The sequence below is a fragment of the Oncorhynchus clarkii genome, chromosome 11, assembly GCF_045791955.1.
Source record: "Oncorhynchus clarkii lewisi isolate Uvic-CL-2024 chromosome 11, UVic_Ocla_1.0, whole genome shotgun sequence".
Classification (NCBI taxonomy): domain Eukaryota; kingdom Metazoa; phylum Chordata; class Actinopteri; order Salmoniformes; family Salmonidae; genus Oncorhynchus; species Oncorhynchus clarkii.
The window spans coordinates 19551495-19577828 of NC_092157.1; the positions used below are offsets into that span (position 1 = coordinate 19551495).

Here is a 26334-nt window from a genome sequence, read left to right on the forward strand (position 1 = left end):
AGCCTCAGGAAACACCGGCCAGTATAGAAGATTAGGGTTAGGCATCCAGGTCGGCGTGCGCATTTTTAACTGCTGGCTGGAGTCGGACACCGCACGCATGACCGACCACACTAGGGGACAGCGGGGACATAGGCCTAGTTCACCAACAATGTCCAATTGGTGGGTCTTGTTCTGCGGCTAAGTGGGTTGAACAGGTTACTAAGGTTTGTGGCCAAATTAGGTGGTCTCTTGAAAAAAACACTGCACAGTAAAATCAAATGTATTTATAAAGCCCTTCTTACATCAGCTGATATATTAAAGTGCTGTACAGAAACCCAGCCTAAAACCCAAAACAGCAAGCAATGCAGGTGTAGAAGCACCATAGCTAGGAAAAACTCCCTAGAAAGGCCAAAACCTAGGAAGAAACCTAGAGAGGAACCAGGCTATGAGGGGTGGCCAGTCACCTTCTGGCTATGCCGGGTGGAGATTATAACAGAACATGGACAAGATGTTCAAATGTTCATAAATTACCAGCATGGTCAAATAATAATTATCACAGTAGTTGTCGAGGGTGCAACTAGTCAACACCCCAGGAGTAAATGTCAGTTGGCTTTTCATAGCCGATCATTGAGAGTATCTCTAGCGCTCCTGCTGTCTCTAGAGAGTTGAAAACAGCAGGTCTGGGACAGGTAGCACGTCCGGTGAACAGGTCAGGGTTCCATAGCCGCAGGCAGAACAGTTGAAACTGGAGCAGCAGCACGGCCAGGTGGACTGGGGACAGCAAGGAGTCAATATGCCAGATAGTCCTGAGGCATGGTCCTAGGATTCAGGTCCTCCGAGAGAGAGAAAGAAAGAGAATTAGAGAGAGCATACTTCAATTCACACAGGACAACGGATAAGACAGGAGAAATACTCCAGATATAACAGACTGACCCTAGCCCCCGACACATAAACTACTGCTAAACTACTGCAGCATAAATACTGGAGACTGAGACAGGAGGGGTCAGGAGACACTGTGGCCCCATCCGATGATACCCCCGGACAGGGCCAAACAGGCAGGATATAACCCCACCCACTTTGCCAAAGCACAGCCCCCACACCACTAGAGGGATATCTTCAACCACCAACTTACCATCCTGAGACAAGGCCGAGTAGAGTACAAATCAGTGTTAAATTAGCAGTGTCAAAACTATTTACGCCCATATATTAGTGCAATACTGGATCTTTAGGACGTCCTTACCACAAACCATAACCCCTACCCTAACCCTAACCAGTTAAAATGTCAACTTCAATGAGGTGATGTCAGAGTTGGGACGTCTCAAGGATCCCTGATAGCAAGGACACTGTATTTGGTTGAACAACCTGCAGTATCGAACAACCCCTAGTGTGGTTGTAGATAACCTCTAGTTATGGTGTAATTGTTTTACTCTAATTAGCTTAAGAAACATAACAAGTCAGCCCACCAATATCCATTGTTGCCTTCAACATTCTCATCAACGCCATTATGAGGCCGCACCTTGCAGCCCTTGATCATGAATCTCAGTACACAAAGTGCATTCAGAAAGTTTTCAGACCCATTTACTTTTTCCACATTTTGTTACGTTACATCCTTAATCTAAAATTGATTTAAAAAAAAAAATATTCTTCTCATCAATCTACACACAATACCCCATAATGACAAAGCAAAAACCCGTTTTTAGAAATGTTAGCAAATTTGTAAAAAAATAAATGAAATATTACATTAACATAAGTATTCAGACCCTTTACTAAGTACTATGTTGACGCACCTTTGGCAGCGATTACAGCCTCAAGTCTTCTTGGGTATGACGCCAGAAGCTTGGCACACCTGCATTTGGGGAGTTTCTCCCATTCTTCTCTGCAGATCCTCTCAAGACCTGTCAGGTTGGATGGGGTCGCTGCACAGCTATTTTCAGGTCTCTCCAGAGATGTTCGATCAGCTTCAAGTCTCTGGCTGGGCCACTCAAGGACATTCAGAGACTCCTGTGTTGTCTTGGCTGTGTGCTTATGGTTGGTGTCCTGTTGGAAGGTGAATCTTTGCCTCAGTCTGAGGTCCTGAGCGCTTTGGAGTAGGTTTTCAACAAGGATCTCTCCTTTAGATGCCTTTTCGCAAACACCAAGCGGCCTGTCATGTGCCTTTTACTGAGGAGTGATTTGCGTCTGGCCTCTCTACCATGAAGGCCTGATTGGTGGAGTGCTGCAGAGATGGTTGTCCTTCTGGAAGGTTATCACATCTCCACAGAGGAACTCTAGAAATCTGTCAGAGTGACCATCAGGCGGCCAACTCTAGGAAGAGTCTTGGTAGCTCCAAACTACAGTTGAAGTCGGAAGTTTACATACACCTTAGCCAAATACATTTAAACTCTGTTTTTCACAATTTATGACATGTAATGCCTTAGGGTAGTTAGGCTTACCACTTTATTTTAAGAATGTGAAATGTCAGAATACTAGTAGAGAGAATGATTTATTTCAGATTTTATTTATTTCATCACATTCCCAGTGGGTCAGAAGTTTACATACACTCAATTAGTATTTGGTAGCATTGCCTTTAAATTGTTTAACGTTTTGGGTAGCCTTCCACAAGCTTCCCACAATAAGTTGGCCCATTCCTCCTGACAGAGCTGATGTAACTGAGTCAGGCTTGTAGGTCTCCTAGCTCACACACGCTTTTTAACACATTTTCTATAGGATTGAGGTCAGGGCTTTGTGATGGCCACTCCAGTACCTTGTCTTTGTTGTCCTTAAGCCATTTTACCACAACTTTGGAAGTATGCTTGGGGTCAATGTCCATTTGGAAGACCCATTTGCAACCAAGCTTTAACTTCCTGACTGATGTCTTTAGATGTTGCTTCAATATATCCACATAATTTTCCTTCCTCGTGATGCCATCAATTTTATGAAGTGCACTAGTCCCTCCTGCAGCAAAGCACTCCCAAAATATGATGCTGCCACCCCCGTGCTTCACGGTTGGGATGGTGTTCTTCGGCTTGCAAGCATCCCACTTTTTCCTCCAAACATAACGATGGTCATTATGGCCAAACTGTTCTATTTCTGTTTCATCAGACCAGAGGACATTTCTCCAAAAAGTACAATCTTTATCCCCATATGCAGTTGCAAACCGTAGTCTGGCTTTTTTTTAATGGTGGTTTTGGAGCAGTGGCTTCTTCCTTGCTGAGCAGCCTTTCAGGTTATGTCGGTAAAAGTCTCGTTTTACTGTGGATATAGATACTTTTGTACCCGTTTCCTCCAGCATCTTCACAAGGTCCTTTGCTGTTGTTCTGGGATTGATTTGCACTTTTCACACCAAAGTACGTTCATCTCTAGGAGACAGAATGCGTCTCCTTCCTGAGCGGTATGACAGATGCGTGGTCCCATGGTGTTTATACTTGCGTACTATTGTTTGTACAGATGAACGTGGTACCTTCAGATGTTTGGAAATTGCTCCCAAGGATGAACCAGACTTGTGGAAGTCAACATTTTTCTGAGGTCTTGGCTGATTTATTTTGATTTTCCCATGATGTCAAGCACTTAGTTTGAAGGTAGGCCTTGAAATACATCCACAGGTACAGATGACAATTTTCTGGAATTTTCCAAGCTGTTTAAAGGCACAGTCAACTTAGTGTATGTAAACTTCTGACCTACTGGAATTGTGATACAAGGAATTATAAGTGAAATAATCTGTCTGTAAACATTTGTTGGAAAAATTACTTGTCATGCACAAAGTGTCCTTACCAAAACTATAGTTTGTTAACAAGAAATTTGTGGAGTGGTTGAAAAAAAAAATGTTCTTCTTCAATTTAAAGTTTTATTAAGTTCTTGTTTTTCAATCAACCAACAAAACACATTCCACATTCACAGATGTGACAGGCTTAAAAAATAAAATATATAATAAAAAAAAATAATACGTTTTTTATATATATATATATACACACACACACATACATTCACACCCATACATATCCTACATACAGTGCCATGCGAAAGTATTCGGCCCCCTTGAACTTTGCGACCTTTTGCCACATTTCAGGCTTCAAACATAAAGATATAAAAGTGTATTTTTTTGTGAAGAATCAACAACAAGTGGGACACAATCATGAAGTGGAACGACATTTATTGGATATTTCAAACTTTTTTAACAAATCAAAAACTGAAAAATTGGGCGTGCAAAATTATTCAGCCCCCTTAAGTTAATACTTTGTAGCGCCACCTTTTGCTGCGATTACAGCTGTAAGTCGCTTGGGGTATGTCTCTATCAGTTTTGCACATCGAGAGACTGACATTTTTTCCCATTCCTCCTTGCAAAACAGCTCGAGCTCAGTGAGGTTGGATGGAGAGCATTTGTGAACAGCAGTTTTCAGTTCTTTCCACAGATTCTCGATTGGATTCAGGTCTGGACTTTGACTTGGCCATTCTAACACCTGGATATGTTTATTTTTGAACCATTCCATTGTAGATTTTGCTTTATGTTTTGGATCATTGTCTTGTTGGAAGACAAATCTCTGTCCCAGTCTCAGGTCTTTTGCAGACTCCATCAGGTTTTCTTCCAGAATGGTCCTGTATTTGGCTCCATCCTGCTGAAGAAAAGCAGGCCCAATCCATGATGCTGCCACCACCATGTTTGACAGTGGGGATGGTGTGTTCAGGGTGATGAGCTGTGTTGCTTTTACGCCAAACATAACGTCTTGCATTGTTGCCAAAAAGTTCAATTTTGGTTTCATCTGACCAGAGCACCTTCTTCCACATGTTTGGTGTGTCTCCCAGATGGCTTGTGGCAAACTTTAAACTGCACTTTTTATGGATATCTTTAAGAAATGGCTTTCTTCTTGCCACTCATCCATAAAGGCCAGATTTGTGCAATATACGACTGATTGTTGTCCTATGGACAGAGTCTCCCACCTCAGCTGTAGATCTCTACAGTTCATCCAGAGTGATCATGGGCCTCTTGGCTGCATCTCTGATCAGTCTTCTCCTTGTATGAGCTGAAAGTTTAGAGGGACGGCCAGGTCTTGGTAGATTTGCAGTGGTCTGATACTCCTTCCATTTCAATATTATCGCTTGCACAGTGCTCCTTGGGATGTTTAAAGCTTGGGAAATCTTTTTGTATCCAAATCCGGCTTTAAACTTCTTCACAACAGTATCTCGGACCTGCCTGGTGTGTTCCTTGTTCTTCATGATGCTCTCTGCGCTTTTAACGGACCTCTGAGACTATAACAGTGCAGGTGCATTTATACGGAGACTTGATTACACACAGGTGGATTGTATTTATCATCATTAGTCATTTAGGTCAACATTGGATCATTCAGAGATCCTCACTGAACTTCTGGAGAGAGTTTGCTGCACTGAAAGTAAAGGGGCTGAATAATTTTGCACGCCCAATTTTTCAGTTTTTGATTTGTTAAAAAAGTTTGAAATATCCAATAAATGTCGTTCCACTTCATGATTGTGTCCCACTTGTTGTTGATTCTTCACAAAAAAATACAGTTTTATATCTTTATGTTTGAAGCCTGAAATGTGGCCAAAGGTCGCAAAGTTCAAGGGGGCCGAATACTTTCGCAAGGCACTGTACCTGCACGTACTCACAAAGAACAATACAAAAAACATACATAAAACTTGCAGCAGCACTATCAAGTGTCTTATTAGCTATTTCTAGCCTTCGCTGAGATGAGCCAATAATTTGTTTTTAGATTTTACAGCACCTTACACAACATGTATCTGCACATTTCCCTAGTCAACTTGGGCTGTCTCTTGTGGAGGTCATAAGTGAGCTGAAAAAAACGAGTTTTAATGACTCCAACCTAAGTGTATGTAAACTTCTGACTTCAACTGTACTTCCATTTAAGAATGATTGAGGCCATTGTGTTCTTCGGGACCTTCTATGTTACAGACATTTTTTGAGGCTGTGGGACCTTATATAGACAGGTGTGTGCCTTTCCAAATCATGTCCAAATCATGTCCAATCAATTAAATTTACCACAGGTGGACTCCAATGAAGTTGCACAAACATCTCAAGCATGATAAATGGAAACAGGATGCACCGGAGCTCAATTGTCAAAAAAAAATCTAAAATGCTTTGTCATTATGGGGTATTGTGTGTGGATTGATGATGGGAAAAATTATTTAATCCATTTTAGTATAATGCTGTAACATAACAAAATGTGGAAAAGGGAAGGGGTCTGAATACTTTCTGAATACAACTTAAGAGTCATTGGACAATGGCGTCTTCTGTAGGGGGGAGTTTTGTTAAGATCCCCGACACTCGATCTGAAAGTGGAAGTGTAGTTGTGTCAGATGGAGGCTCCATAGCTGTATCGATCTGTGCAAAACTGCTACAGTTACGTGTGTGTTTTTCATTTGAAAGATAAGGGCCATGTGTTTCGAAAGCCGTATCACAAGCGATGATTATTGGCGTTTCTGAACATTCAAACACAGCGTCGGGATTGTAGTTCACGTGAGGCAGTCGTGGGCGAAGCTAATGGCTGAGAACTGTAGGGAGAAGGCAGAATAGAGGGTGAGTTTCAAACAAACTTGTCTTGTTGTCATTTGGTAGTCCAATTAAACTTTACATCATATTTGATTGTCAGATTTATTGTACAACATTTTTTGGAAACACTTAAAAGTCACTAACTAGCCCATAGCTAAAGTGGTTAGCTAGCTAGCTTGATTGACTCTTGCTCAATATTTTTCCCATGAAAGGCTTTTAGACCAATGTCTGTGAGGGACATTATTAGCTAGCGAGCTAATGCTTCTAAAATTATATGTCATTGATTTTGAGTGTTGTGCAGGTGTTTCATGCTTCATGCATGTTTGCGCTGCACGCCGAGGAGGACAACGCATCTTTATCTGCATCCATGCCCATGCTGGCCAACCTCAAACGCCGCCACTTGGCCTCAGTGGGGGATGACAGCCCCACCACTAAGTCTTAAAGCAAATTCTGGTGGAGGAAACAGCTCACCGCCGACTATTTGAGAATAGTCTATGTCCAAGCCGTAGACCCCCGCTTTTATGCTGCTTTTTCGTTCTTTGACGATGCAAAACGGGTAGAAGCCTACATCAATGTCAACGCTGGACTGCTAACTTGGTGGGGGAAAATTAGGACAGGTATCCGAAGCTGGCCAGAGCAGCGAGATACCGCCTCTCCATCCCGCTACCTCCACTCCATCAGAGCGGATGAGGAGCTGCCTTCTGCAGAAAATGTTGACAAGCTGGTAATCCTGTCTCATAACTTGAAAAGATTGGGGAAGTAGGTGGCAGCCCAGGTCTATGTGAGTACGCAGGCCAGTCCGATACAGTTGGCAGATAGAGAGAACATGACGCTATAATGCATGCTGCTGCTAAATATTTGGAATGGTGCAATATACGTTGTTTATTTTTTTACCTAGGCCTATACAATACATTTTATGTTCAGCATTAGATTTCATAAGCTTCTTTAAATAGCCTAGTCTACTGTTGTCATAGACTACAACTTCTTTTGTTATTCATTTATTCGTTATTAAACACAATATATTTACTGTAATACTGTTAAACTCTGTTGATTGAATACAAGGCCTACTGGCTGTAAGCCTACTGGCTGTAACTGCAATGTTCTTAATAATTGATTCGTTTTTTATTTTTAACTGCTCTTTATTTTTTTGCCTATTGGATTTTTCCCATTCAGCAATATATCATATTTGAGAGACATTCGTGCTCGGAGTCAGTGATAAGCTTCGGTTGTTTTAGTTTGGGCTACTGTAGGTCTAATTCAGATTAACTACCACGATAAAGCGATTAGAAAGTTGTTACCTGGTTGTTGTCAAATACAAGTATAGGCCTGTGGTGTATAACCAGTAGATTAGAAGCAAGATTGTGATAAAAAATGCAGTTTCGGGTTTATTCCCTACACATTTCCAATTCCAACGTTTTGTGGAAACGGGAAGGGAACAAATCAGATGGCATTCTCTCGTCCGTCAGCCGTCTCCTGCCACGCCAAACATTTCTGTCTCTGTAGCATACAGTTCCCCACTCTGCCACAGGTGTGCAGAACTGGCTCATGAGCGGTGCTGTAGGTGCGGAGTGCTGCCGCTGCAGTGGCGCTCTCCAAGGTGCTAAACTGAATCTTGTGAGCGCTTTCTCCCGCGCTGGTCGCTGTCCGCGATTCTGAAACAATCTTCAGTGGTGAACTCTGCTGGTTTGCAGGTTAAACAATAATTCTTCATTTTTACTTAACCTTCTCAAATATAGTTACAACAATATTGTGAAGCCTATTACTGGCAACTTCAGGAGATAATGGCATAATCTGTGAAGGCCAGCCTGAAACGGGAGGAGGAGGGTCCGGTGGGGGAAAAATGACTACAAAGTGTACATTGGATAATTATGGTTATAAAGTCAGTCACGTCCAAAACTGAGTTTTGTAAGTGAGTTGGTCACGACTTAGCCTACTGGGGGGTTGGGTATGGATTACTTACAGTACATGCCCACTTTTGGCAAAGATGCCCAATTGCACAGAGACAACACATTGTGATCTGCCATGTGAACATTTGTTGTCATATCTGCATATCGGTGCAATGCACATTTTGCTCGGCAAAATAAAGTTGGTGCAAACTTCCAATGCATTTCAACAATTTTGCCAGGTGGCCAGGAACGCAACATCTGACCATAGAAATCCTAGAATTGACATGAACCTTCTTATGTTGGTCCAAAGAACAGCCATATTGGTCAGGGAGTTGGTCAACCATTGGTCAACCAATTCACCGTTTTACACTTATCTGCACTGTGTGTTAGCTATCTAGCCAGACAGTTTAGAAAATAATGAGTCCATTAAATTGTCAGATTAACTGCCAATTCAAACAATGCAGTCAATCCACATCCCTGCACTGGCTGAAATTATTTGATGATAGGACAGACAAAGTGTAAATGCAACACATACTGATGTATTGTATTATATAATGGCACTCACAGCTTTCCAAGAAAACAACATCTGAGACATTTATTGTCTGTTTCCATATATTTTAGAGACTATTTATACAGAACATTGGCATAAACCCCATATTAACTGTATTTATAATTATATGACATTATTTTAGATGACAACATTTCTGATACGTCTTACTTTTATTTTCCTGCATAAGTAAAAGCAAATAGACTAATTTTGGATTTCTCCCAGACCAAGATGGCAGCCATTTTCTTCCCATTATGGAACTGAGGGTTTATGACAAAGTCCCCTCTAGTAATTTCATAGGAGATATATGCATCTGACATGGTCACTCCTGCTGTATGTCAACCATCAAACCACTGGGGTTGGTGAGTATATTAGCTAAGTAGATAGCTGGTACTAGCTAGCTAGTAGCTACTTTTGGTTATACAACATAATATCATAATGCTAGCTAGCCAGGCTGGTTATGATAATACAGATGAAAGGGAAATAATACTGTAGATAGCTAAATCAGGGAGATAGTTCAAGATTGATGTAGGGAAATGGCTTGAAAACCGTCCACTGGGGCAACAGTGTGAATTATGTAGTGGAAATGTTTGTGTCCTCTGTGTCTCTGCAGATGCGTGACTACATGTAGGGTATTGTTTCTTGTAATTGTGTTCTGTGAATTTGCTCACAAGAAGGGAACTGATAGAAAGAGAACAGAAAGAAGGGAACACATTTTTACTTTGGCCCAACGCCTAGAAACTGTGTGTGCAAGGTCATGATCAGCCTATTGCACAATGAGAGCAGAGATGCCTGGTTTGTGCATGAGTATAAAGAGTGCTAAAAATGAAGCACCCCTTCAGAGCTTCTGACAGACTTGTACTTTGAGTATTAAGTTTGTTGTAACCTCTCTGGCCGTGATAATAAAGATTTGTTAATTTAACTTTGACTTGAAGTCCTTAGTGGTAATTTCCACTACAATTTGGCGTCACAAAACAGGATGATTTACTCTACCTGTGGAGCTTGGCAGTGAGGGTCTGCGAGGGAACACCGGTGTCACATTCCATGTGAAGGCGTGCAAGGGAAATTCCTGTCTGACCAAAGACGGCGAGGACCCGCCCACATCAGCCACTCACTGTGGGCTGCACGGGAGAAAACACATCATCTACGAAACCTGGAAGGACTAACTGAATTTCAGTAAGTCAATTTAAATTAATTTCTAACTGTTTTGAGAAGCTTAGAAAAAGATCCAGAGTCCCAAGAGGGGACTAGGCGTGGGTAGAGAGACCTTGTCGGCAACGTTGTCTGTAAGTATTCAAAGAATACTTACGTAGTTCTGGGAATTTCATTTCATTCACAGTGCCATCCATTTTGTCACCAAAGCCCCATATACTACCCACCACCGCGACCTGTACGCTCTCGTTGGCTGGCCCTCGCTTCATACTCGTCGCCAAACCCACTGGCTCCAGGTCATCTACAAGTCTTTGCTAGGTAAAGCCCCGCCTTAGTTCACTGGTCACCATAGCAGCACCCACCCGCAGCATGCACTCCAGCAGGTATATTTCACTGGTCACCCCCAAAGCCAATTCCTCCTTTGGCCGCCTTTCCTTCCAGTTCTCTGCTGCCAATGACTGGAACGAACTGCAAAAATCACTGAAGCTTGAGACTCTTATCTCCCTCACTATCTTCAAGCACCAGCTGTCAGAGCAGCTCACAGATCATTGCACCTGTACATAGCTCATCTGTAAATGGCCCATCCAACTACCTCATCCCCATACTGTATTTATTTTGCTCCTTTGCACCCCAGTATCTCTACTTGCACATTCATCTTCTGCACATCTATCACTCCAGTATTTAATTGCTATATCGTAATTACCTCGCCAGTATGGCCTATTTTATTGCCTTACCTCTGTCACGATCGTTTGTAGAAATTAACCAAGGCGCAGCGGATGTTGAGTTCCACATAATTTTAATGATAAAGTGAAACTTAACAAAGACAAAAACAAATAAACTAACAACGAACCGTGACTACAGAGGTGCTACGTACACTTAATCAAAATACAATATCCCACAAACACAGGTGGGAACAAACACTACTTAAATATGATCCCCAATTATAGACAACGATTACCAGCTGCCTCTAATTGGGAATCATACAAATCACCAACCTAGAAACATGAAAACCAGAACACCCACATAGAAATAATAAACTAGACTAACCCCCCAGTCACACCCTGACCTACTCCACCATAGACAATAAGGACTCTCAATGGTCAGGATGTGACAACCTCCCTTATCTTACCTTATTTGCACACACTGTATATATACTTTTTTTTACTGTATTATTGACTGTGTTTGTTTATTCCATGTGTAACTCTGTGTTGTTGTATGTGTCAAACTGCTTTGCTTTATCTTGGCCAGGTCACAGTTGTAAATGAGAACTTGTTCTCAACTAGCCTACCTGGTTAACTAACGGTGAAATAAAATACAAAATAAAAAAGTAGTTCTGGGAACTACATGAAAGTTTTGGGAACTCTATGTTAAGGAATTTAAGAATATTAAGTGAGTGCAACGATTTTTGTATTGTTGACAAATTTACTGAACTGATGGTGGTATCCCTGAGGACAGCACCCTGAGCTCTGACAAACTGGATGGAGTGATAGTGGTTTCCCTGAGGATGGCACCCTGAGCTCTGACAAACTGGATGGACTGATAGTGGTTTCCCTGAGGATGGCACCCTGAGCTCTGACAAACTGGATGGACTGATAGTGGTTTCCCTGAGGATGGCACCCTGAGCTCTGACAAACTGGATGGACTGATGATGGTTTCCTTGAGGATGGCACCCTGAGCTCTGACAAACTGGATGGACTGATGATGATTTCCTTGAGGATGGCACCCTGAGCTCTGACAAACTGGATGGACTGATGATGGTTTCCTTGAGGATGGCACCCTGAGCTCTGACAAATTGGTGGAATTAATAAAGCAGCTGGAAAAGCAAGAGAAAAGTAATAAGAAGATTAAAGTCAAGTGAGATGATTTTATAAAGCGGGAGAGAGAAGATTCTCTGAAGGAGAAAACAGTAAAGTGACTGATGGTAAAGCAAGTGGAAGACAAATAAAAGGAAGACGAGAGAAGCAGAAGACTGACCTCTTGCTGGTGGTAACCAACAGCCAGGCCCCCGCCATCACCCCCTCCGGTTAACTCTGGGAAGACCTCTTGGTGGTGGTAACCAACAGCCAGGCCAAGAGGACCTCTTGGTGGTGGTAATCAACAGCCAGGCCCCCGCCATCACCCCCTCCGGTTAACTCTGGGAAGACCTCTTGGTGGGGGTGGGTGACCAACAGCCAGGCCAAGAGGACCTCTTGGTGGTGGTAACCAACAGCCAGGCCCCCGCCATCACCCCCTCCGGTTAACTCTGGGAAGACCTCTTGGTGGGGGTGACCAACAGCCAGGCCAAGAGGACCTCTTGGTGGTGGTAACCAACAGCCAGGTCCCCGCCATCACCCCCTCTGGTTAACTCTGGGAAGATCTCTTGGAGGGGATGACCAACAGCCAGGCCAAAACCAACCCCTGGCTGCCGGACCAGTGAACCCCGGGTACGGGCCAGTTCTAGAACCATGGAACCTGCCGCACCGCAGCCACCCCCAGCCTATTATGGGCAGGGGGCGAGAGCCAAACTAAACCCAAGATAAGGCCAAAACAAAAGACTGACTACGACCTTAGACAAAGATGAAGGGACAAAGCCGACAGCCCCCCAGAATGCAGCTCTGATGATGATGATGATGATCAATACCGCAAAGGAGACGAGCGGACCCCACTCAAGAAGCTCTTCCTCCTGATATCATAACCAAACCCTCAGGGGGAGCTACTATGACTGTGGATTGACTCTGGGACGTGGATGAGGTGAAAGCCATTGTAAAGGACGTGACTGCCATGTATAACCCCATCACCTGTGAAATTTAGGAAATACTCTGTCAGTGTTTAAAGTTCAAGTGGAACCAGTGTAAGGAAGTTTGGAACAGTGATGCAACCATAGCCAACCGTGCAGACCAACTCACTGCTGTGTTTGATAATATAAAGACAACATACCCAAAACACACAGACCGGCAGAAAAAAACATTCCACCATGATGAAGGCCGATGAGAGCTTTGAGGTCTATCAGGAACGAATGGAGAAGATCTTCTTCCAGCATCGTGGCCAGACCCCTGACCAAGATCATATGGCAGCCTGCTGTGCCATGCTGTGGTTACTGGCCTGCAACAAGACCTGAAGACAGCTGTGACCACTACATGCATTGGGTGGGAGACAAAGACCCTTTCTGATGTCAAACCTCACATCACCCATGCAGAAAGACAGATCAGGCAGAAGAACTCCAAGACTGGTGCGAAACTACAATGTGCATAGTTGATGTTTTTCGCTGGAGGAGGAGGATACCATGGAGGTGGAGGACGAGACTGAGGAGGAGGTAGAGGAAGGGGGAAGAGGCAGAGGGCGAGGAGTGCAATGCACCTCTGGAGAAGGAGACTGGAGCTGCTACAACTGTGGCAAGCCAGGACATTTAGCAAGGGACTGTCCTGGTGATGGAGATGACAAGGGTGAATGGCAAGGACCACCTGAAGATGTAAGGGTTGGAAATCCCTTTGGTGGGCAAAGACCACAGGATGAGGTGGAGCAGAAGAAGACTCCGAAGAAGACTATTTTATTTAATCATATTTAATAATTTAATCAAAATTAATCATACTTTTTCATCGTAATCGTACCTAAAGCTGTGCTATATTGTGGTGGAAATTTCCTGTATTACCAAATAATGAGAGGGCAAACCACACACAAGTCAGTTATATTATAAAGTCCATCTTTAATTATATGAGCTTCACCATAGCCCTTTTTGACTCTCAGATCAATTCAGTATCTATAAATGAATTCTCTGAGAGTGCTTACAAAACAATTCTTAGTAACATTTATAGCCAAGACACACCCCTCTCAACTCACATGACGAATAACATATCTTAGGAACATTACAAAGGAAGACTTTACTTGAGAGAGGAGTATCCCATAGCCAGACAGCATTAGCTATAAATTATCGTTCAGTTTGCTCTCTTAAGACGAGGTTCTACTTCTCATTCTTGGTACAACATAGTACCAAAACATCATCCAATGGCATATCTCAATTGTCAATTCTAGATACTCCCATCTCAAATACAATCTCTCCTGGACAAGATCACCAAGACAGTGAGCCTCTTAGGTCATATACTAGATCAAGATAAGGGCAACCTCAGAGGGGACATACAATAGTTACAGACACATTCCCATAAGAAGACAAGCCTCCATTCTGTCCTCCTCCCCTTCTGATATTCTTCATAGCATCACATGGTTTAACAGATATATTGACATATGAAGACAAGCCTGACCTCTCCCCTCTCTGGGCCCCTAGTGACAAAGCCCTGGGAGAAGGGAGGAAAATGCAACTGCCAACAGTATTATCCAAAAGAAAACATCCTAATGACAAATATCTCACATAAGCATTATTATGTAAATAAAACATCTTATTTATCAATGTTACCTAACTAATTCTGATTCAGCCACGACAATATTTAAGCAATAAGGCACCTCGGGGTTTGTGATATATGGCCAATATACCACGGCTAAGGGCTGTGTCCTAAGCACTCCGCGTTGTGTCATCCGTAAGAACAGCCCTTAGCCGTGGTATATTGGCCATATACCACACCCCCTCGTGCCTTATTGCTTAAATATACCACGGCTTTCAGCCAATCAGCATTCAGGGATCGAACCACCCAGTTTATAATCTCCATTATTAATATAGCATATATTTGTGACTTTATACGTGTATTTAGATCACATCGATAAAAGGACAGGATATCTTGTGGTAAACAGGGTCTTTGAAGTCAAATGGTTACCTTTTTTGGTCATGTAAAAAGGAATAGCATTCACAAATTTCTCAAAATTCTCTAAATTAAGGCATGATCATTGTTGGGGTGAGGTTGTAGGGTGTAGACCCTCATATTCTTAGTTAGATCAGATAGAATTCTGTTAGCCTTCATTTATAATTTTTCTTTATAGACTTATATTGTCACTATCTGTCAAATAACAAAATAATATTGTACTTGACAGGCTACTGTGGAATTGTAATGGTCATAATAACATTGACCTTTTTTCAATAGACTGCCAGCGTGAGAAATTGAAACTCCACTGTTTCTGGTGCTAATTTCTCGGGCCAAACTTAATTAAGAAGCATGATTAAGAAACATCATGAACACAGGCAGCTGTAATACACTGGAACAATTCTGGAATACTGGAGCTAAGGTGGCTGACAAATTTGCCACCGATTGGATGCAAAAAGTGAAGGTCGACGACAGATGTCTTGGTCAGCATCCTAGACATGATGTAAAATCCATTGATGCAAGACCATTATATAGGCACTATAATAACTGCAGATTTAGGCAAAGCCTTCAACAAAGTTGACCATACCGTGGTAACAAAGTGCTTGATTCAGCTAGGAGACAGAGTGCCCTTTACTTTCAGTGCAGCAAACTCTCTCCAGAAGTTCAGTGAGGATCTCTGAATGATCCAATGTTGACCTAAATGACTAATGATGATAAATACAATCCACCTGTGTGTAATCAAGTCTCCGTATAAATGCACCTGCACTGTGATAGTCTCAGAGGTCCGTTAAAAGCGCAGGGAACATCATGAAGAACAAGGAACACACCAGGCAGGTCCGAGATACTGTTGTGAAGAAGTTTAAAGCCGGATTTGGATACAAAAAGATTTCCCAAGCTTTAAGCATCCCAAGGAGCACTGTGCAAGCGATAATATTATCAGACCACTGCAAATCTACCAAGACCTGGCCGTCCCTCTAAACTTTCAGCTCATACAAGGAGAAGACTGATCAGAGATGCAGCCAAGAGGCCCATGATCACTCTGGATGAACTGCAGAGATCTACAGCTGAGGTGGGAGACTCTGTCCATAGGACAACAATCAGTCATATATTGCACAAATCTGGCCTTTATGGAAGAGTGGCAAGAAGAAAGCCATTTCTTAAAGATATTCATAAAAAGTGTTGTTTAAAGTTTGCCACAAGCCACCTGGGAGACACACCAAACATGTGGAAGAAGGTGCTCTGGTCAGATGAAACCAAAATTTAACTTTTTGGCAACAATGCAAAACGTTATGTTTGGCGTAAAAGCAACACCCTGAACACACCATCCCCACTGTCAAACATGGTGGTGGCAGCATCATGGTTTGGGCCTGCTTTTCTTCTGCAGGGACAGGGAAGATGGTTAAAATTGATGGGAAGATGGATGGAGCCAAATACAGGACCATTCTGGAAGAAAACCTGATGGAGTCTGCAAAAGACCTGAGACTGGGACGGAGATTTGTCTTCCAACAAGACAATGATCCAAAACATAAAGCAAAATCTACAATGGAATGGTTCAAAAATAAACATATCCAGGTGTTAGAATGGCCAAGTCAAAGTCCAGACCTGAATCCAATCGAGAATCTGTGGAAAGAACTGAAAACTGCTGTTCACAAATGCTGTCCATCCAACCTCACTGAGCTCGAGCTGTTTTGCAAGGAGGAATGGGAAAAAATTTCAGTCTCTCGATGTGCAAAACTGATAGAGACATACCCCAAGCGACTTACAGCTGTAATCGCAGCAAAAGGTGGCGCTACAAAGTATTAACTTAAGGGGGCTGAATAATTTTGCACGCCCAATTTTTCAGTTTTTGATTTGTTAAAAAAGTTTGAAATATCCAATAAATGTCATTCCACTTCATGATTGTGTCCCACTTGTTGTTGATTCTTCACAAAAAAATACAGTTTTATATCTTTATGTTTGAAGCCTGAAATGTGGCAAAAGGTCGCAAAGTTCAAGGGGGCCGAATACTTTCGCAAGGCACTGTATCTTCCTGGCCCTCCTCGACAGCGCACTTCAGAAGTTCGATCACAGGTTGATGGCATTGCAGAGTGTATTAGGGTGTGGCAGCTCTACAGCCTTTAACATGGTCTAGAAAAGATGTGATCCTAGGTGGATGAGCACTCCATGCAGCCCAACCAAAACAAGTGCAAAGTCCTGCATATTTGCTTTACAAACAACCCACCCCATTTGAAACCCCTGGACCTAAATGGACACACTCTGCAAACATCTGATATTAAACTGCTGGGATTCAGTATGATCTGAGGTAGGCCAGCAGGTGGAAAAGGGTAACCAGACACTCTTTGTGGTTCTCTATGGCTCAGTTGGTAGAACATGCCCATAAGGCATGCAACACCAGGATCATGGGTTCCATTCCAAAACCTGTTCTAGTCACCATCTGCACCACCAACTTTGGGCCTGTTCTAGAATACAGCGCCCCTGCATGGCACTACTGTCTCACCTCAACCATGACTGGACAATTGGAGTGAATACAGAAGCGAGCATGGTGGAATACCCTTGGACCGTGATACAGCAGCTTACACATCAGCACACTCCTCAACCTCTGCCCACTGATTGAGAGAAAACACAACAGTCTGCCTCCAGTTTTCCCATCATCTCCTCCTGACAATAGGAACGTCCTACCACAGCCAATCACCACAACATCTGGAAGAATAACACGCCACTCACACAAACTCACACCAGTCAGAGCAAGAACTGAACAATCTCAAAAATCATCCATCCCCTACATGACTCAATTATTGAATGGTAACTCATAACAATTTCCACCACAATATTTCCCTAAACATGTGTTGCATGTATGTTCCTTTTCTTGTTAAAAAATATATGTATCATGCAGTTCAGAGTTAATTAATTCACATGGCAGAATACAAATTAAATTAATTAAATTTGACAAAGCACTAGTCATGTCTAATAGATACATTATGTCACTTTGTAATTTTAGACATGAATTTGCCACAAGCCACAGCATCCCGATAAGTTTTCTAGATTGATTGTCATCCACACGCGGTGGACAAGGCACCCTTGCTATCACATTATGATAGGGAGAATAGTCTTTATATTCTTCCAATGTATTTAACGCTATCGTACACACAGAAGGAAAGGAGCCTCTTCCTTCTATCGAGTGTAAGTGTAAACAATCGTCTTGTGAAATCACCCAGTGTGATGGCTACTATCAGGCCATGTTGTGTAGTGTGCTTTCAATTTGAAGTGGAGATCTAATTGCATAGTGTGAGATGCTGCCACCATTTCATATTGGTGGAATTGTACTTAACATAAATCTTTCTCTCCACGGCCCTCCTCTCCATGCACATCCTCTCTCCTTGGTTCCTGAACTAGAACTAGAGAACATAGAGAGATAACTATAAATCAATCAAATGTATTTATAAAGCCCTTTTTACATCAACAGATGTCAAAGTGCTTATACAGAAACCCAGGCTAAAACCCCAAAGAGCAAGCAATGCAGATGTAGAAGAACATATTATTAGATACATACACATAATTGATCAGATACATAATGCAACATATTTACAAATAAACATTTCAGGTTTTAATGCAGTTAAGGCTAACACACACTGAGGAATCAGTCTTACCTTACGATGACATTGCAAGTGCCTATATTGTCCTCCCCTTAAAGCAAATGTAACTTGTGACTTGCTGTGTGGGTGCTAAGTGGACATCGTCCAACCCTGCCTATAATAAGTAGGCCTAGTCTACTTACCATAGCTGCTCTTAAACCTGTAGCTAGGTTTTAGAGTAATTATATAGCATGCCTACCTGCAACAGGACAGTAGACACTATTCAACAATGTGGAGTCAAACCCAACACTTACAAACCCTCCAGTGTATTAGTCCTCATAGGGTTAGCTGGGACAGAAGCCTGCACACCCCGTGGCTCTCCAGGAACAGGGTTGGTGACCAATGCCCTACATGCCATGACAGGTCAGGAAATCCTGATCCCTACTAACCCTAGTATAGGCAGACCTACTATACCTAATAGCACATATAGTCTCTTGTTATTGTGGTGATGGCCATTAGACCACATAAATGCAGTGTTGATCTGGGCCTGGACACTAATCCCTGAAATCCAAATAAACCTGTAGCCCTTAGAAACAACTTCCAGTGTATATCTGGAGGTATTGGATAGGTGTAAGCAATTTGCTTGTAGCTCCATTTTAAACTCTGATAGGCCAGGTGGGATTAAGGAAATGTCCTGTTGTGGTGTGTTGTTTTTGAAAGTGGTATTGTATACAGTTTTTTAGTTCTCAAAATGAGCTTGCTGGAGCTCTGATCTTGACTCTGCAAGACACTTCTTATCTCTGCAATATTGTTACAGGAAGGTACGTAGGCATATGTGAATGTAGGTAAATGTAATATAAAACCACTTCTAATACTCTTTGCATCACCCATCTAGCTATTTGTAGCTAGCTATAGCTAAACAATCGGCAGCTGATCGTTTTGTGAATAGAACTCGTGTGCATCGCATTGAGTCACTTTTTTATTAAATAATTGTTGTTGTTAAGTAGCTATATGCTGTATCTACATATATATCTACCCATTTCTAATGATCCATTGATCTATGAACGGCGGTGTCGGATGCTACATGAAACAAAAAAATAACAAATCGTTAGGACCAATGAGAGTAGAGCTACTGAGTTCGGACGTGACACATGTCCGTTGGCAGCCATATTGGATGGCGCAGGATAGTTGCTTGGCTTTGGAACGTTCTCAATTAAGGAACTTGACAAAAAAAACTATGATATTTTAAAAGTTCAAACATGGTTACATTTTATTTAAATGTTGGTAATGTTCAAATCAACACACATGTATTTTATAGTAGGCTAAGACTATAATGAAATATAACAGAATAAAATACAAAATAATATTTTTCCCAAACAACTTGCATCAAGGCAACGTGTGGAATTAATTTACTGTCATAAAAAAATAATAGGCTTAATTTGAAACTTTTTTTGATCCACATTTCATCTCTTTTGTTAGGGAGCCGGGGATGTTGGAAGTTTGAAGGCATGTATGGCAGAAAGAGTCCCTGGTTACCATAGAGAAGATCTAATTCACTGACAGTGTCAAAGAGATCGCATTTATTTTGGTAGATCAAACTACAATTTCTACATTCAAGATAGGATAAACAAAATGATTCAGAAGATAGTAAACCACGTTTATTTTAGTTACGTTTGTTCTCAACTTGTTTCTATTACTTTCTAGCACGTCATATTAACTTAGAGTAGGTAGCTAGCTATCTGGACCGCTAGTTTTGTAGCCATGGATTGTGCACCTTCCATTGTTTAGCTAAGTAGCTAGCTATTTATACACTTAGCTAACTGGTTGATGTTTTCCTTTTGCAACCAGAGGAAAGCAACATTCAACTCCACAAATGCTGTTTACATTGATATCCATACTGAATGAAGCACTTAAGGGAACTCATGGGGACTCTTAACTTTAAAATGTTTTGTGCAACTGACTTAAATTTAAGGAAACTTTAAGGGAAAAGATGCTGGGAAAATTGACTTAATATGTTTTATGCAACCAGGCCCAGGTATATAATAACCAGGATTTTGGAGCGGTGGCCAACTGCATTCAAGCAAAATATAATTGAGCAAAGCAAGGACCTTGCCTACACACCTAAACTTCAGAAGATGATCCATGCAGCAGAATCTGCAGTCAATGAAGAGGAAACTGACAGACGCTGCAGGTTCGATTAGCATAATCTGACAGAACAGCAAAAGGAGACGGTCCACTCAAAAATACTTACGGAAACGCGGCCGAGCATACTCTTTATATTCATTATCTCCTTATAGTGCTCATGTTCTGATTGATAGACTGCTCACTCACGTAGCCAGAACCACATTATGAATATGTCATTGTACTATGCTCTGCGCTTCCGGACTACAAATGTGAATAGGTGTTATAATGGCGATGATCTCTTCCAAACCTGTACCCTATTTTGCATACTTTCCCAGATGACGCAACTTTGTGCTTGTTTTTTTTTTATTAGTAATTTACACAGTTTATTGTTGAAATGAAAACATGTACAGCTCTTATTGGGATATCATATTCCAGAATCTATGTGTCTCTTGACATGACATAATTCCTTATGTTTTGAAATCTCAGCACATATACAAAACAATCTAATTTGATGTTTGAAGCATAGCACTGAATAAATAATTTTTGGACATGATGCAACCGTTGTGTTTGGATTCATTGTTATTTTGTAATTCCAGGTGGCACTACATTTATACACCTGACAGAGTAACCAGAAATGTGAATGTTAAATGTTTTGTTCAATGCTAGGAGTTAACTTTAGATGAACACTAGTGTTGAATAGAAATAATTGTTAATTATCCCATAGTGTTAAATTTGAGTAACTCTGGCAAGTGTAATGCAGTGTTAATATATATATATAAAAACTCTCAAGTAGCCATAGGCAAGATAAAATGTGCCACACCTCGGCTCTCTGACCATCTGTCCCTCATGAAAAAGTACTACTGAATTACTACACAAAACCTATTTGTGCAGTAGTGACTATGTAGAGACGTGTAGTGGTTGTGTATTGAATGTGTAGTTTATGCACTACTCAAGATAAACAAGTAGAGTTTTGTAGTGTTCAGTAGGAAAACAGTGTCCAGTAGTAATCAGGTGGAGCTTTTTACTACTTGATGTTGGTAGTAAATAAGTAGTCAAAACACTACAGCTTTACTACACAGGCTTTTTGCAAGTGCAGAAGACAAAACAGGAAGTAGTTGGTTGTTGTTTGCTAGCTACTGTATTTGACAATACCGAAGGTAATCATCTTCAACCCTTCGTCATCCTGTCTTTCTTAACCCCTATGCTGGCACCATCTGTAAGTTTAACTTTCCTTTATTGCTAGCCAAAAATGATATTATGTTTAGCCTAACTGTTTGCTAGCCCCATTGAAATGTGGCAATGTAGCCTCTGTTTTTGTCATGCTGGATAATAAGTATGTTTGTTTGTATGCAAATGTACAGTAGCCTATGTTCATATTGGTATACTTACCCATTCTACTTCCCTCTTTTGGCCTGTTGCCAGGGAGGCCCTCGACATAAGAAAACTGGAGGCCACTGTTGGTAAGATTAACATTGTTTATCAAATGTTTTTGTCTTATGTGACCTCTGTTAGCAGATGATTGATAATGGCTTATAATTGGTTGTCACTTAAATGTTACATGGTGGAGAAATGTGGATCCAACAAAAAAAGAGGATCTGAAGATGGTTAAGTCAAAGCTGAATGAAGACCAGGCATAAAAGACATTAAAAAAAATGTGTAAATATGTAATTTTATAGGAGTAGACAGTGTGCTATAGGCTATTATTTTCTCAAGCTCAGATGGCCAGAAAGTGTCATCCTGGATCTGGACTCCGTTCTATAGAATAGGCATAGGTGGCCCTATCACACTTCTACAACTTTGTCTGTGTTACTTCCTTCAATAAGCCAAAATAAGAACAAAGCTGGTAAGTAGAGTCTTGCATGGGCTACAATGGCACTTTTGTAAGACTGGTGGTTGAACGCACTGTAGTGTCACTGTGCCAATAATATTATGCGTTTGCGTGTCCCCCACGCCCGAGCACGCTTTCATCCTCCAATTTGGGACAGGAGAATCTTTGTGCGTTGCGTGCCCAAGAGTCCAGCCAAGGTCACCGTGGAAACAAGCTTCATTGCGATAAAAAGGGGATACTTTCCGGTGTCAAATTATCTTTAGATAGGTTGTGACTAGAGGGAGTACAGCTACGAGCTCAGTCAGAACCCTTTAGATAGGACTCGACTCTCTTTTAGAAATGTGTCAGTAGCTCGCAGAGGTGGGACTAGTGGTCATGAACGGAGGTTGGACAGTGTGTGAATGAGTAACCTGCCAAATGTATGACCATATTGGAGACATAATTCCCTCAGATTACACAGACCCACAAAGAACTCAAAAATAAATCACATTTTGATCAACTCCCATATAGAGATCGACCGATTATGATTTTAACGCCGATACCGATTATTGGAGGACCAAAAAAAGCCGATAACGATTAATCGGCCAATTTATATATATTTATAATAATGACAATTAGAACAATTTTATTTACCTTTATTTAACCAGAACAAATTCTTATTTTCAATGACGGCCTAGGAACAGTGTTCAGGGGCAGAACGACAGATTTGTACCTTGTCAGCTTGGGGGTTTGAACTTGCAACCTTCCGGTTACTAGTCCAACGCTCTAACCACTGGGCTACCCTGCCGCCCCAATACTGAATGAACATTAATATAATTACGATTAATATAATACGTCAATAAAATCAATTTAGTCTCAAATAAATAATGAAACATGTTCAATTTGGTTTAAATAATGCAAAAACAAAGTGTTGGAGAGGAAAGTAAAAGTGCAATATGTGCCATGTAAAAAAGCTAACGTTTAAGTTCCTTGCTCAGAACATAAGAATTAATGAAAGCTGGTGGTTCCTTTTAACATGAGTCTTCAATATTCCCAGGTAAGAAGTTTTAGGTTGTAGTTATAGGACTATTTCTCGCTATACCATTTGTATTTCATATACCTTTGACTATTGGATGTTCTAATAGGTACTTCAGTATTGCCAGCCGAATCTCGGGAGTTGATAGGCTTGAAGTCATGAACAGAGCAATGCTTGAAGCACAGCGAAGAGCTGCTGGCAATTGCAGGAAAGTGCTGTTTGAATGAATGCTTACGAGCCTGCTGCTGCCTACCACCGCTCAGTCAGACTGCTCTATCAAATCATAGACTTAATTATAATAACACACAGAAATACGAGCCTTCATTAGATCATTAATATGGTCAAATCCGGAAACTATCATTTCGGAAACAAAACGTCTATTCTTTCAGTGAAATACGGAACCGTTCTCTATTTTATTTAACGGGTGGCATCCATAAGTCTAAATATTGCTGTTACATTGCACAACCTTCAATGTTATGTCGTAATTACGTAAAATTCTGGCAAATTAGTTAGCAACGAGCCAGGCGGCCCAAACTGTTGCATATACCCTGACTCTGCGTGCAATGAACGCAAGAGAAGTGGCACAATTTCCCTAGTTTAATATCGCCTGCTAACATGAATTTCTTTTAACTAAATATGCAGGTAAAAAAATATATACTTCTGTGTATTGATTTTAAGAAAGGCATTGATGTTTATGGTTAGGTACATTTGTGCAACGTTTGTGCTTTTTTCGCAAATGCGCTTTTGTTAAATCATCCCCCGTTTGGAGAAGTTGGCTGTCTTTGTTAGGAAGAAAAATGAATCCATGCTTTTGTTACTTCTAGGTTAGACTACTGCAATGCTCTACTTTCCGGCTACCCGGATAAAGCACTAAATAAACTTCAGTTAGTGCTAAATACCGCTGTTAGAATCCTGACTAGAACCAAAAAAAATTATCATATTACTCCAGTGCTAGACTCCCTACACTGGCTTCCTGTCAAGAAAAGGGCTGATTTCAAGGTTTTACGGCTAACCAACAAAGCATTACATGGGCTTGCTCCTACCTATCTCTCTGATTTGGTCCTGCCGTACATACCTACACGTACGCTACGGTCACAAGACGCAGGCCTCCTAATTGTCCCTAGAATTTCTAAGCAAACAGCTGGAGGCAGGGCTTTCTCCTATAGAGCTCAATTTTTATGGAATGGTCTGCCTACCCATGTGAGAGACGCAAACTCGGTCTCAACCTTTAAGTCTTTACTGAAGACTCATCTCTTCAGTGGGTCATATGATTGAGTGTAGTCTGGCCCAGGAGTGTGACGGTGAACGGAAAGGCTCTGGAGCAACGAACCGCCCTTGCTGTTTCTGCCTGGCCAGTTCCCCTCTTTCCACTGGGATTCTCTGCCTCTAACCCTATTACAGGGGCTGAGTCACTGGCTTACTGGTGCTCTTTCATGCCGTCCCTAGGAGGGGTGCGTCACTTGAGTGGGTTGAGTCACTGATGTGATCTTCCTGTCTGGGTTGGCGCCCCCCCTTGGGTTGTGCCGTGGCGGAGATCTTTGTGGGCTATACATGACCTTGTCTCAGGATGGTAAGTTGGTGGTTGAAGATATCCCTCTAGTGGTGTGGGGGCTGTGCTTTGGCAAAATGGGTGGGGTTATATCCTTCCTGTTTGGCCCTGTCCGGGGGTATCATCGGATGGGGCCACAGTGTCTCCTGACCCCTCCTGTCTCAGCCTCCAGTATTTATGCTGCAGTAGTTTAAGTGTCGGGGGGCTAGGGTCAATTTGTTATATCTGGAGTACTTCTCCTGTCTTATCCGGTGTCCTGTGTGAATTTAAGTATGCTCACTCTAATTCTCTCTTTCTTTCTCTCTCTCTCGGAGGACCTGAGCCCTAGGACCATGCCTCAGGACTACCTGGCATGATGACTCCTTGCTGTCCCCAGTCCACCTGGCCGTGCTGCTGCTCCAGTTTCAACTGTTCTGCCTGTGATTATTATTATTTGACCATGCTGGTCATTTATGAACATTTGAACATCTTGGCCATATTCTGTTATAATCTCCACCCGGCACAGCCAGAAGAGGACTGGCCACCCCACATAGCCTGGTTCCTCTCTAGGTTTCTTCCTAGGTTTTGGCCTTTCTAGGGAGTTTTTCCTAGCCACCGTGCTTCTACACCTGCATTGCTTGCCGTTTGGGGTTTTAGGCTGGGTTTCTGTACAGCACTTTGAGATATCAGCTGATGTACGAAGGGCTATATAAATACATTTGATTTGAAATAGTCTTCACACAGTTCGAAACGAGCTAGGCGACCCAAACTGCTGCATATACCCTGACTCCACTTGCACAGAACGCAAGAGAAGTGACACAATTTCCCTAGTTAAAAGAAATGCATGTTAGCAGGCAATATTAACTAAATGTGCAGGTTTAAAAAATATATACTTGTGTATTGATTTAAAAAAAGGCGTTGATGTTTATGGTTAGGTACATTGGTGCAACGACAGTGCTTTTTTTGCGAATGTGCTTGTTAAATCGCCCGTTTGGCGAAGTAGGCTGTGATTCAATGATAAATTAACAGGCACCGCATCGATTATATGCAATGCAGGACACGCTAGTTAACCTAGTAATATCATCAACCATGTGTAGTTAACTAGTGATTATGTTAAGATTGATTGTTTTTTATAAGATGTGTTTAATGCTAGCTAGCACCTTACCTTGGCTCCTTGCTGCACTCGCTTAACAGGTAGTCAGCCTGCCACGCAGTCTCCTCATGGAGTGCAATGTAATAGGCCATGATCGGTGTCCAAAAATGCAGATTACCGATTATTATGAAAACTTGAAATTGGCCCTAATTAATCAGCCATTCCGATTAATCGGTCAACCTTTACTCCCATATCTATTGGGTGAAATACCAGTGTGCCATCACAGCAGCAATATTTGTGACCTGTTGCCACAAGAAAAGGGCAACCACTGAAGAACAAACACCATTGTAAATACAACCCATATTTATGTTTATTTATTTTCTC

At 41.8% G+C, this 26334-nt stretch overlaps 1 long non-coding RNA gene across 1 annotated transcript; it reads left to right on the forward strand.

The window, feature by feature from the left end:
- Positions 1-9953: 9953 nt before the first annotated feature.
- On the forward strand, positions 9954-25323 carry LOC139420332 (uncharacterized). The gene is made up of 3 exons (XR_011635505.1): positions 9954-10087; positions 21909-21946; positions 25193-25323. It is a non-coding gene; the product is annotated as an uncharacterized lncRNA (long non-coding RNA).
- Positions 25324-26334: the final 1011 nt, after the last annotated feature.